This window comes from Fukomys damarensis, unplaced genomic scaffold (assembly GCF_012274545.1).
Source record: "Fukomys damarensis isolate Sample0158 unplaced genomic scaffold, DMR_v1.0_HiC HiC_scaffold_37, whole genome shotgun sequence".
Classification (NCBI taxonomy): domain Eukaryota; kingdom Metazoa; phylum Chordata; class Mammalia; order Rodentia; family Bathyergidae; genus Fukomys; species Fukomys damarensis.
In genome coordinates, this window is record NW_022900949.1 from 26,012,862 (window position 1) to 26,027,188 (window position 14,327).

Below are 14,327 nucleotides of genomic sequence, written 5' to 3' on the forward strand. Positions count from 1 at the left end.
CAGGAGAGAAAACAACTCGATTAGACATTGAATAAAGGCAGCTAAGGACATAGGAAGAAAGTGACTGGGCTCCGAAATTGGACTGGAGAAGAATTGAGAATATCAGGTTATCACTGTCTCATTGGGCTTTTATTCCTGCTGATGTTTGACTGGTCTGGTAGCTCTTGGATGCAATGGTTACATCACTATTATATGTCTCAAAATGTGCTTCTAAGAAGTCACAGTATTTTCAAAGTCTTTGTTCCAAACCTTGGGAGGGCCAATTAACAGTCCACGTGCCATAGGTGTGAGAGGCTCTGCTCCCCTGGGATGCTTTCTGAGAGGTGACTATTGACTTTCACTCCGAGATATCATTATGGCTGGTTCTTCTTTTCCATGCACCAATTTAGCATAACTCATAGTCCACAATATTATTTTTGGTAGACAGGCTAAAATAACTCTTTCCTTTATACTCTCAAATGTGCATTAGCTCCGTGCTGTCTTCTATTAATACTATTCCATTCCCATCTTCTTACCATGGAGACCATCTTCTGTTTCCAAAATTGCTGGGCTAAAAGAATATGTGCCTTTCTATAGTAAACATATTCTGTTTTCCCCCAAAGAATCATGCTTAGTAACAATCTTTACACAATTAAAATAACACAAGGGAGAAGAGATAAGTTTAGTGTTCCTCCCTTGGAGTCAATCCAATTCGATTTGTTAATTATCCAATCCGGCCAAGGGACTGGATGGGAAAAGTCAGGAGGGTAATGGAGGCAGGGAAGGGGGCTCAAATTCTTATTTCTGCTTATTTCTGCTACCTTCCCTTGGCTTAAGGCCTTGAAACTAAGTTTCCCAAATTTTAAGTGATCTATCAAAGTGTATATTTAATTAAAAAGTTTACAGTAGATGTCCAGCCACAGGAAACTCTTTAGTCTTTGTTCCAATTGAAAATAAAAAAGAAAGTTCCTTATCATCATTGCAATAGCTACCAATTTAAGGATTTACTATGTGTTTGGTAGCATGCTGAGTGTTTACACTTATTATTCACTGAATATGTTCTACAATCCTATCACCAATGAAGAAACCAGGGCTGGGGATTTAGTTCAGTGGCACTGCGCCTGCCTCACAAGCACAAGGTCCTGAGTTTTTGCTGAGTGTTTACACTTATTATTCACTGAATATGTTCTACAATCCTATCACCAATGAAGAAACCAGGGCTGGGGATTTAGTTCAGTGGCACTGCGCCTGCCTCACAAGCACAAGGTCCTGAGTTTGACCCCTGGTACCAAACAACAACAATAACAGCAAAAAAAAAAAAAAAATAGAAAAGAAAAAATCAGAATTTGAGACATGAGATAGTCACTCAGAGCAACAGACTTTCATTCCAAGGCTGGAATCTTGAAATGAAACCATCATACTGTATATCTTCTATTGCTAAATTGTTTAGACATTTTCCAGAATTACGTAGATTAAATGTATATATAGTGCATTTTAATTTTCACTTTGAAATCTGACCCTCTCCCCACAGTACTCTCAAACTATGCTTGAAAAATTTGGAATTTACTACCAAAGGATAGTATGCAGGTGAGGAACTGAACAGACCAGAAAGGAAACAAGAGGATTTTTACCCCGAGGAGGTCTTTAATTGCTAAGTCAGAGTGAAACTGCACATAATAAGCAAGAGCGAACCTCTACAATTATTTTGCACCAACTGAACGACGTGGTCAAAGGCGAAAGGACTATATTAGTCATAACCATTATTTACTTTGTTCCTGTGAATGCCGTACTATTCTAAGTCCCTCATAAGGACTACATTGTACACAACACTTGTCAACAGATCACATTGGCTGCCTGCTCTAGCTCTCTACCAGACAGCAAATAGTTCAAGCTTAGTACGTCCTGTACTGAACCTTGCATCCAACATCCAAATTGGTGATCCCAACACCCTTTGCTATATCAATCGATGGCAACTGTGCTACGGCAGGACTACGTGACCCCCAAAACTCCCTGGCTTTAAGGCTTCATCACCCTGCCATGGCACTACTGGGAAGTGGTCAGACCTTTAAGACACGGGGCCTAGTGGGAGGTCTTTTAGTCACTTGGTGTGTGTCCTTGAAGGATATACAGACACCCTAGCTTCTTTTTACCACCCCCCTTTACCATCCAGCCACAAAGTGAATAAGTTTGCTTGCCTTGATACGACTCTCCCCCAGCTCAATATTAAAAACAATATTTCCGTGGGATCATGCGCTGGACCTCCCAAACCGTGAGCTAAAATAACCTTTTCTCTTTACAAGTTGATTCATCTCAGGCATTTGCTATAGTAATGAAAAGTGGACTAAACGAACACTATTGTAGCTGCCCACACCAAAGTCCTGGTGGCCTTTCTTGACCATTTTTCTCCTCTACATGCTACATTTAATCTACTGGTATAGGCTCTTAGCTCAATCTTCAAAACTGCTTCCCTTCCTACCTTCCTTGTCCACATCACCACAGTTTCATGAAGAATCCCCGTGACAGATTCTCAACTGCTCTATCACTTATAATTTTACTTTCTTATAATCTGTTCTAAACAAAGTAACAAACATGTCAACCCACATGCCTAAGTCAGATCAAAGTCCACTAATGGCCCTCCCTTTCCCTCAGAGAAAAGGCCTTCCAGTGGTCCACAATACCCTTGTATTAGTCAGCTTGTTGTTGGGATAAAATACCTCACATACACAACTTAAAGGGGGAAATGGCTTATTTCTGGCTCACAGTTTCAGAGGTTTCAGTCCCTCATCAACTGGCTTCACAGAAGAAACATCATGGTAGCAAGGCATGGCAAAGGAAAGCCGCTCACCCCATAACAGTCAGGAAGCAGAAAGACAGGGAAAAGCCAGATCAAGGATACACTCTCCACTGCCTTCAGTGATCCACTTTCTCCAGCAAGATCCTACCTCTTAACAGCCCATTCAGCTAGGAACTCATCAATGGACGAATTCACTGATGAGCATAGCACCCCATAATCCATTCACCTTCTGAAATCCTCACCTCTGAATACATGACACTTTCGGGGGACATTTTTAAATCTCTTTCATTGTGGTCTCATGGAAGTCTCATTAAAAATGAGTGGGGACCCAATTCTCCACAATGGTTTATAATTGTTACCTACACTGTGATTGTTGTCTGAAGAATTTTACCATAAAGGGAGTTCTGCTTTTAGAGGAAGAGTAACATTGTCCCATATGATCTGTCTACACATGTAAGTTCTAAAAGTAGTCCCTGGGAAATTTTACCCTGTAGAAAAAACATATGGAAAGCAGTGTGATTTTGAGAAAAGTGCTTTCTCTGTAAAGCATTCCTCAAGTTTATAGTCATATGTAGAGCAGAAAAGTTCATTACAAGGACAGCAATTAAACTGATATTCTTGGCATTAAAAATGTAGTTGAAAAGGAGGGATAGACAAATTTACTTTTATTACACATGTATGACAAGGTGTGATAAAAATATGGCTATGTGAGATGTCTATGTACCAATTCCTCAAGACAAATGTAATTATGTATTCCAAACACATACTACTAATGCTCAAATAAAAATAAAAAATTATTACAGTAAATGATACATCACCATTAATCATCCTCAAAACAGTCTCCTTCTTTCGGACACACTTAGGTCATTATTCTTACCACCTTCTGAAGTAGTTCCAGAAGTCCTCTTTTGTGAGCCTCTTTATGGGATGTGATTAAAAAAAATACATTCAATGCTACATGCCAAGTCCCAAATCTCATTCAACAGAAAGGCAGGCTCATAAAAACATCACGGTGTATCCTCATCCATCTTATTCATTGGATCTAGAACTGTGCAACTTCTAATTCTTCCCCGAAGTTAAAATGACCATGAAAGGTAAACGTCTTTTATCAATTTAAGACAACTGAACAGCCACGAAACATCGAGTCAACCATGAAAGTGCAAAACTCAAAGACAGTCAGGAAAGAGGACTTCCAGAAATGCTCCAGAAAGTGGCAAAAATGAAAAGATAAGCGTGTTTGAAGTGAGGGACATTAATGGCAATATATCTTTTACAATAACACATTTAAAAAAAAATTAAATGTTAAGTGAATTTTGTTTACCCTCATGTGTATTTGCAGTTTTTATTTATTGTACTGATTTTTAGTGGTATGACCCTGTTCTCTGACTACCTAAGCATTAGTGTGATGTCAATTAAATGAATTCATTTAAATTCTCCTTACTAAAGAAAATAGCGCAAAAGCTAAGAGTTACTGGTCATGCATATTTTTCAAAGGAAAGTCCTTAAAAAAGGAACTTGGTGTTGGATTTTCATGGAAGGTAGGATGGAAGACACAGAGGATGCTAGACATCAACATTTAACAGCCTTAGCTCTTTTAATCCTTATTCAAATTACACGAAAAAGTTATGACCATCCCCACTTTACAGATGACAAAACTGAGCTTCAAAAAAGATGAGTGACTCAGCTTCTGAACTAAGGAATTCTGAGGAAGCCCAGACTACTTTTGCCTTCAGAAACTCTGTTCTTAAACAAGTTCCTAATATGATAAACTCACCCACCAGCACAGCCCCTCTCCACCTCGCTGGCTCTGACTCTGTGGAAAAGCACACACTGCCATAAGACATCGAGGAGAACTCAGCTCTCTGAATGTCTCACAAGGTGACTTAGATACACAAAACTGACATTCTGTTGGATGACTTCCATGGACTGCCAACACGCTATTGAAATTTCATTTATGCAAGTGGTTTTTTTTTCCCTCACCTAAAGAAGGGTTTGACCCCACATGTCAGTATGGTACACTGGGAAAAAGGAGTCTAGTTGATGTCCTTCAGATGAGAATTAGCAGAAGTCCTGCCCCTCCTAGTCCTCAGCAATCCCATCATACATCTCATTCGAGAGGAGATGTTAACCTCACCTAGTGCTCTCCATGGCATATTCCATACCCATGGATAATTTCCTTCTTTCTTAATTCTGATCTGCCCCACGTCTAAGGCAGGTCTTTTTCATAATAGGCTCTAACCAGTCAGTGAGGCACCTGTATCGTGCAGAGCAGTTACTGCGTTTCACACTGAGGAAAGTCCCTTCTTCAGGGTGTGTGAAATAATTGCTGTGTCATTTATGAAATATCTTGAGATTTTCCTAGCAGGAAGGTGAGACTGTTGTATCAAGTGTTTGTTCTTATCATTCATATGATATAATTTCTTCTGCTGCATGTCTTATACTTTTGCTCCTCACCTGAAAATATGACATTCTATGCAATGTACATAATGAATTGATACACCTATATAAGGAACAGACATAAATTCAGGAAAGACATATTGCCATCGGCTAAGAAAATGGCATCTGAAGTGATTTCATTCTCCAAATATTCTTATCACTTACCTAGTGTTTCAAGGCTGAAGCTAAAATGCAAGACAGCTGATTCTGTTTTTCAACCCACTTTGTATTCCAGATCTTATCCATGTGCAGAGGGGTTTAGTTTAATGTCAGAATGTACTCTGAGTAGAAGTAAGGAAGTCTGTAGGAACTGATAATTTAGAACTGATAATTTGGGCTTTCTACGTAGAAGGAACTAAGGGAAGAGGGAAGAATGTGATCCACGGGTATGATGAAGATGATAAAAACACCTACCGTTTATTGTCATCTTTACAAAGAACCCTCAAATATATTATTTTGTCCCATACACTCAAGCAAACCTTCTTGATATCTTCAGCAAACATCTGCTGTCACTCTCTTGTGATATCCTTTGTGTTGGGAAGAAAAATGTGAACGAGAAACGGTAGCTGCTGTCTCAGGAAAAGTGAAGTTGTTAGAAGAGAGACACTTACATTAATGATTATAATTAAATGTGTTCAAAAGCATTAGAGTACCATAAACACATTATGACAGGACAGTGAGTGGGTGATTTCTTTGAACTGAATCTCGAAGAATCCTACTCACAGAAAGCTCGTGGGGTTCAAGCGTAGGGTGAGGGCCGGATACTCCAGAGAAATATGTATGGAGTCAAAGAAAGAGAAGAGCTTGCTGATGTACAATACGAAGCTGTAGCTTCTCAAAGGTAAAGCACGTGAGAGAAGAAACATCCCATGCCATTCACTTACCCATCCACTCATCCATCCATGAACCCATTCAATAAGATATTGTCGATCACCTACTTACTATGAATCATGAGCTGGAAAACAAAGACAAGTTACACCCAGTCCCATCCTTTATGAGGTTTAGTCTGTACTTGGGAAAAGAGAAACTAAGAAACAAATGATTGTTATAGAGAATTTACAACTAGGAAGTGGGTTGGCAAAGAGAGAAATATAACAAACATTGCTTGGCTGGCTAAGAAAAGATTTTGTAGGGAAGAAAGCCTTTGGTCCATTGAATATTGCAGGAAGACTGCCACACAGATATGAAGTAAAGGATTAGGACATTCACAGAAGAGGGTCTAGCATCTGTGAAAAGCACAGAAAGACGTTAGCACAGGGCACACAGAGACAAGGACAGTGTGGATTTTGTCCAGGTTCTATGTGGTTCCTGGAGAATAATGGGCCTTTGAGTGGAAGGAGACATGGAGGCCAGAAGACCAAGATGTTTGGATTTTGTGCCTAGGGCACTGGACCCACTGAAGGGTTTTAAATCAGGCCCAGGCCATGCAATGGGATTTGTAGTTGGAAAGTTCAAGAAGTGGGCTCTGGAGACTAGATTCTGGAGGAGGTGTAAGGGAGTGACTGATTCCTTCTTTTTCGAATCTCACAGGAGTTCAACTGACAAATGAAGGCCTGAATTCAGGTGACTACAGAGGAGTGGCTAGGAAGGGCCTAGCGAGGTGGAAAGGTTTCAGCCGCAAGGGTGCAGTGGAGGGAGGGATTTACGCTCAACCCGGGGTGAACGGTACTATCAGTGGCTAGAACAGGCAAAGCACCAGCAAAAGGAGTCATTGGCGGGGAACTGTCAATACCATGAGTGATGGAGGAGACGCGAGGGCAAGTCTTGGGCAACTGTTACTATGAAACGATACCAGGAACGTGGCGCGGGCAGGCCCTAAAACTCACAATGAACTGGTGAAATAGTCATGCCGCCTATTAACGTCACTGCATACACGGAGACACTAACGCATGGACCTTTTAAGTGAACAACAGACCAGGTATTCCAACTCCTTGTCTTTGATTACTCTACACTGAGACGTCATGGTAATTCACGGGCCACTCAAATGTGAGTTCATGAATTCCTGAGCTACCACGCTGGTAGCTGTTTCGCTCACTAGGACAGGTAGGGCCTGGTGCATAGAGAAACAGGTGCTTCTGCAAAAATGTATATCTGCGATCAACCCATCGCACACCCTTGATCAGCTAATTATTTTTAAAAGGGGCATACAAACAGAATAATAGATATTCATCCATACAATTGATTTATTAAAAGCAGTGAATCTCAATAAATGATCATTATAAAAATTTTTTACAGAAATTCTAAAAAAAAAAGTCAGTCCCTTCCCTGCTGTTTTTCAATTTAAACCCAATGCCATTTATACAGATAAAATTATGTATGATTCTTTTATTAATTTGTGAAAGTTTCACAGCAGCTATTTTGAAGAACTGCTAAATTGGACATATTCATCTAAATAACTTAAAATGAATTTTAAAATATTTATAATGTATTTTTAAAAGAGGGTAATATATAAATGATTATAACTTGATGATTATCATTCAATTTATGCTAAATTAAATATTAACCCAATTTTAAAACTCTATTCACATTTGGTCCTATATTGCTAATGGTAACACCACTGCAACAATAAAATCTAAAAAAGTATTATTTTGGGAATGGCAAGAGATTGAACCCAGGACCTTACCACTGAGCTCTACACCTAGTCTCTAAAAAATTCTTAACAGATGGCTTTCAATCTGATTAATTAAAAATAAATTAAAATGTCAAAAATAACACATGGCCTAAACATGGCCAATGACTTAAAAAAACAGAATTTACTACTTCAATTAAATGTTTACCAAGAATACTATTTTCACCTAAACTTGAGAAAGACATTGATTACAATGGTGAATTCACATCAATATATTGGTTTATGGCTAATGATGTAGGTATTTTTAAAGAATCATTTGTCACCTGCTTCACAAGCACAAGGTCCTGAGTTCAACTCCCAGTACAAAAAAAAAAAAAAAAAAAAAAAAAAAAGACTCATTTACCATTGTGTAGAGTCATTTTTTAATAAGGCATGACATTTCTGGAATAGTATTTTCAATATTAGAGATTAACTGGGAATGTAAAATGATAAAAAAAGAATTCACATTGCCATTAGCTAGATTTTTTTTTCTTTTTGGTGTTTTTGAGACAGGATCTCACTATGTAGTTCAGACTGACCTGGAACTCACTATGTAGCCCAGGCTGGTCTCAAACTCACAGCGATCCTCCTGCCTCCGCCTCCCAAATGCTGGGATTACAGGCTTGTGCTACCACACCTGGAAACCATTAGCTAGATTTTAACAAACATTTTCCTCCCACATGTCTTGGTTTCCACTGCTTGCGTCCATGTTTGATGACATCATAGGAAGGGATGATGTCACATTTTCAATATTGTGACTTAAGTGTAGGTTTTAGCAAAAGGAACAGATGGTTGCAAGAGAGAAAAACCCTTGCTTAAATTAGTCCAACGCCAGAAGTTGGCTCTGAATTGTAAAGTGTAACTAAAACGTTATTTTAAAATACATTTCACAGTTTATACATCTGAGGGAGAGCTTTTTACCATATGAACTTTCCAGCTGCCACACAGCACAAAAGAGGTTACGTTTTTCATGTGGCACAATCCACAGTTCAGGGAATGATGGTATTGAGGAAAGCAAGATAAATCCCATAGCCACCGCAATCCTATTTGTTAAAATGTCGCATTTCATGTGAATGGTGTCAGAGTCATGAAAAATCGCTTTAGAAAAAAAAAAACTTACTAGTAGAAGGTTTCAGTGAGTAGAATATCCTGGGTAGAGTAACATGACCAGTGATTTTTTGCCTTCACCCTGGCAGGTCTGCTCATCCTATGATGTCTTCTTTTTTTTTTTTTTTTTGAGACATAAAATGTCTACGTCTATGTCGTTGAGACTGACCTGGAACTCACTCTGTAGCCCAGGCTGGTCTCGAACTCACAGCGATCCTCCTGCCTCCGCCTTCCCAGTGCTGGGATTACAGGCGTGCGCCACGACGCCTGGCGTATCCTATGATGTCTTTGTTAAAGGGTGCAATTTGGGGTGCTCAACAAATATTGATCCCGTCATAACGTAATCACATTTTATTACATGAAGAGGTTTTGCTGAATTTCAGTTTACCGATGGTTTGCCTGGTTCCTTTGCACTCTGTCTCCATCCCGCTTTCTTTCTCTGTTTCTTTTTATTTCTCATTCTCTCTTTTTCTTTTTCAGTAAATTCCACATTAAGAGGAAATCCATAGTAAGTAGGGAGGGGAATCAGCACGTAAGAACTGATGGGTTAAAAATACTTTTTCCTAACCCCTTTGGCATATGAGGACGCCCACTTGGAGGCTTTTGTTGCTTTCAAAGTCACAAATCGAGTACTCTTGGTGCTGGTGCCAGAACTTGAAACCAGGTAACCTGACTTTCTGTGTCTTCTTCCTCTCTATTGTACCCCAGACACAAAATCTGCATTGCACTAAAGAAAGAACATCGCAGCTGTTGCCAACGTTACTACATCATTTCAACCTCGAATGAATTCAAGGTTTGTGTCAGTGAGTACTCTTTACAAAACGATGTATACGTGTATGGAAAATTTATTTCCTGGATCCACATATACATGTAAGTGGCCATAATGACATGTTTAAGAGCATCTAGATTTTCTTACATGTTTCTTTTTATCTTCTGTGGTAGTAAAAGCAGAAACCAAGCCAGTGGACATTAGTAACTGGAAACAGGAAGTGTTACTAGTAAATATTTTTCCATTAAAATTTCTCACTTGCTTATTAGGCCTCTCCTTCAATGCCTGAAATAATTTCTTTAATTTCTCACTCTGGTTGAATCTGAGGGAAAATGAAAATTTACTACACATTGTATGTGTGCTATACAATGCACACTCATTATTATCAATTCATTGCCTAAGTTACACAGATAATGCATGGATATATATAATCCTAACAGTAAACTGTTAAGAAATACAATGCCATATTCATAAGATTCTAAATGTATGAAACCACTGCATGTGTACAACATTCCAATTACTGTTTAAACAATGCTACCATACTATTTAATGACATAAAGATGCTTTGTTCAATTTCCATTTGCCAAACATTTGCTTGGAATTGTTTTTGAATGATATCACATTAATTCACTAGTATTCACAGAAATTAAAATTGTACGGATCCAAGGAAACAGTCTAATTATTTTTGTGGCTTTTTTCAGAGGCAATCTTAAAGTTAAAAGTTGACATAATTATAATTAAATAATCATTTTGTGGACAGAGAATGTGATGTGCATCTGGCTACAACCCAGTGTGTGTGGTAATGAGTCATTCGAAATTGGTCAAGTGAATTAAGTGATTATTCCACTCTTACTTCATTTCATTCTTAATTCATTACATTAAGAGCACGGGAAGCAAAAGTGTCAAAATTGTGTCCTTCCAAGTGCTGGGTCAATTTGGCTTGATGATCGGAGACCCAGAGAATAAAATGTGTGCCTGGCCCATTCTCTGATTTTTCCCTTTTTGTTTTCCAGATAACCTTGGGTCTGATTCCTTTACCTTCCATGGGGGCAGTTTTCAAAGAGAGTAATGCACTATTTTCCTACACTTAATTATCATGCCCCTCATCAGACTCTGGGCTCTGGATATCCATCAAAGTCTTTTGCCTTATTAAATGGACATCCCAAAAATAAACAAAACAAAACAAAACAAACAATTTAGTTGTAGCACCTGTCTGTTGTCTTTCATGAAGCTCAAAAGTTTAATTAGTAAATAGTACCCACATATACACCAGCCATGGTATTTTACTCAGCTTTCAATGGTAATAGATGAATTTTCTTTTCCTAAAACTATTTATAGCTACCTTAATCATGCATTGGAGCTGGGGATTTAGCTCAGTGGCGCTGCACCCACCTCCCAAGCACAAGGTCCTGAATTCAATCCCTGGGACGAAAAAAAAAAAATAGTGCATTAAGGGAAAAACCTACTCGAAGATAAATGGCAGAAAGATGATCTAAGGGATATTTTCTCTTTTCTTCTGGTGCCGTGGACTGAGCCCAGGAACACCTACCACTGAGTTACATCCTCACTCCTTTTTAGTTTTCATTTGGGACAAGGGCCTGCAGAGTTGCCCAGGCCATCCTTGAACTTGTGATCCTCTTGCCTCCGTCTCCTAAGCAGCTGGGATTATAGCTGCGTGCCACCACGCCTGGCTCTGAGAGGTGTTTTCTTAATCACACACAGGCTGCATTAGACAGGGGACGGGGCGATGCTACCATTACTGTCACCTGGAAATATCAAAAGAGGTTTAAGAGGTAATAAATTATTGTAAATGATTAAATGGTGAAAGTCTTGTGGATTAAAAGTCTAAACAAGAACACGAGTGCCCGGCGCTATTTTCCAATAAATGTTGACTTTGGGTGGCTATCACTGCCAAGGGCAGCCCCCTCTGATGTCCCCGAGGGTTAGTCACAGCAGTCAGCCGCTTTTCAAAAGGCCTAAGTTTCTTAAGCGGAACAGATGGCGAGGGGCAGGGCCTGGACGCCGAAGCAGATTTATCTTGTCAGGCTGTTACCTCTTGGGAAAGGACCTTACTCGAGTCACGTGACAAGAGTGTGGTTCAGAGGTCTCCTGAAGGTCATGGCCATTCATTACCTCCTTCCGCCTGGCATAGCAACGGCCCCTTTTGGACGGCTGTGTAGCCAGTTGTTTTAGTTGTTGTTGGTGGTGGTGGTGGTGGTGTGGGTATGCGTGTCTGCAGGACTGTGCGAATCCTAATAAAGATGTTACAAACCTTCAGAAATATTTAGTTGGTTCACTATGCTTGTGAAATATTTTATTTGAGGGCCAGAGATGTACTCAGTGGCACAGCACCTGCCTGTCAAGCGCAAAAGGTCCTGAGTTCAATCCCTGGTACTGGGAAAAATAAAAAATAAAAATGATAGAAATACTACTTTGTAGGGGGAAAATGAACCAATTCGGCAGGAAGCCAGCCTGAGGGTCTGTCCTGCTGGGGAGCCCTGGCGCCCTGAAAGGAGCTGTGGGCAGAGCAGCCCCCCCACGCCCAAGCCTCTCACTTCACAACCACAACACTACTGGCTTCAGCACCCAAGAGGCCGAGCTGGGAGAAACGTGCAGTTCTGCTGGGCTGGGGCTTTGTTTTAGAGGCTGTGCTTTCAGGATGCTCTTTATTTGTGTGCGTGTGTGTGTGTGTGTGTGTGTGTGTGTGTGTGCCCTTTGCATTTTCTTGCATGAAACTTTTCTAAGTTGTCCCAGCTATAAAGAGCTGACGCTCTTGCCCTTTCAACACAGGCAAGGTTGGGTGCAAGGCCTGGCAGACCCCACAGTCTGGGAAGGGCTTCCAGGTCCAGCTCCAGCCTGGAGACTGGCCATGCAGTCTCCTCAAAGGGATGACACCGCCTGCAGCAGCGGCCCTGATTGTCTTTTCTTGTTTATTGGGTTTTCCAAATGCACTACTTTGTCTAAAGCCGTTTTCCCCAGTTGCTTCCCCATAAAAACGCTCATATTTCCATGGACTTCATTTTCAGGCAACAGAATCCCTGCTAATCCATAATATAGATGCAGGATCTACTACAGCAGTGAGCTCAGGGTTTTCTAGCTTGAGTGAAGGAAGATTTGGAGGGACAACGGCTAAGGTTTGCCAGAAAACATCCTCAGACACATCCTCATAATCAGGAATCCCAAGGGATGGCAAGTATACAATAAAGACAAATTCATACTAAATTGGATCATAGTGAAAATGCAGAATAGCAAAACAATGATGTTAAAAGCATCCAGAAAGAAAAGACAAAGCCGGGCGTGGTGGCGCATGCCTGTAATACCAGCACTTGAGAGGCTGAGGCAGGAGGATCGCTGTGAGTTCGAGACCAGCCTGGGCTGCATAGTGAGTTCCAGGTCAGTCTCAACTACATAGTGTCTCAAAACACTGAAAAAAAAAAAAAAAAGAAAAGAAAAGAAGAAAAGATAAAATTCATCAAAGGGAGGACAATTAGTTTCAGCTGACTTATCAACAGTAACAGTATATGTTATTTTGGCCAGGGATTTAGCTCAGTGGTTCCGCCACCTGCCTCATAACCGCAAGGACCCAAGTTCAATTCCAGGTACAAAAAAAAAAAAAAAAGACAAAAACAAAACAGTTTATGTTATTTGAAAATGGGATATCTTTGAATAGCTTAGAAAAATAATTAACAAATAGAATTATCTATTTGAATCTAGAAATTCTATGAAATTCCCTATTACAAATAAAGGAATAAGGACATTTCTAGATAAACTAAAGCTAAACATTTTAACACAGACCTTCACTGAAGGAAATTTAAATGTATTTTAGGGAAAAAAAAACCAGAATGAAGACTTAAGATACAAGACATAGCACTGAATAAAGGAAATAGCAAGCAGAAAGTTTATACTGAACAGACGTTGACCATTTATATGTTTTATAACAATAAAATAATGTCTAATCCTAGGAATAAAACAATAAACTCAGGAAGAATAGTATATGACTTAGAGGGTAAATAGATTCTATGGTGGTTGTATTACTAAGAAGAATGGCAAAAATACTTATTAGACTTAAATTTTGATAAATTATACATATTACATTTTTCATTATAACCACTAGAGACTAGAAATAGTGCTTATACCTTCCAAAAAGGCAAAAATAGAAAGAAAGAAAAGAATTAATAAAAAGAAATAAAAGAGATAACAATAACTCTTGACTCTCAAAAGCACTAGAAAAATCCTACTAGTAAACACACTCAAAGTAAATAAACTGAGTTCTCCATTTAAGGAATGAGGCATATCTGAATAGGTAAGTACCCCAGTCAGCCACACTCTGGTTACATAAGATACATTTAGACCATGAAGACTCTGAAAGGTAAAAAACAAAATCAGGAGGAATGTAAGTATAACACTAACACAAAGTATTTACAGCAATAGCAGATACAATAGTCTTTGAAATGAAAAGCATAAATTGAATTACTAGACATAAAGCATGCCAACAGAAAGATATAAAAATGTGTATGTTATGTAGTAGTATAGCTTCAAAATGTATACATCCAAAGCTGACATATGAATAAGGAAATAAAAATCCATCCTAGTAGACCTTATGTAGTATCTTGGTAGTCAGAATATCAATTAGT

The 14,327-nt window shown here is 39.3% G+C and overlaps 1 protein-coding gene across 6 annotated transcripts in view; it reads right to left on the reverse strand.

The window, feature by feature from the left end:
• Window positions 1–14,327, reverse strand: part of Pter (phosphotriesterase related) — a 54,455-nt gene that overhangs the window by 8,636 nt on the left and 31,492 nt on the right. The gene's annotated exons all lie outside the window — the stretch shown is intronic.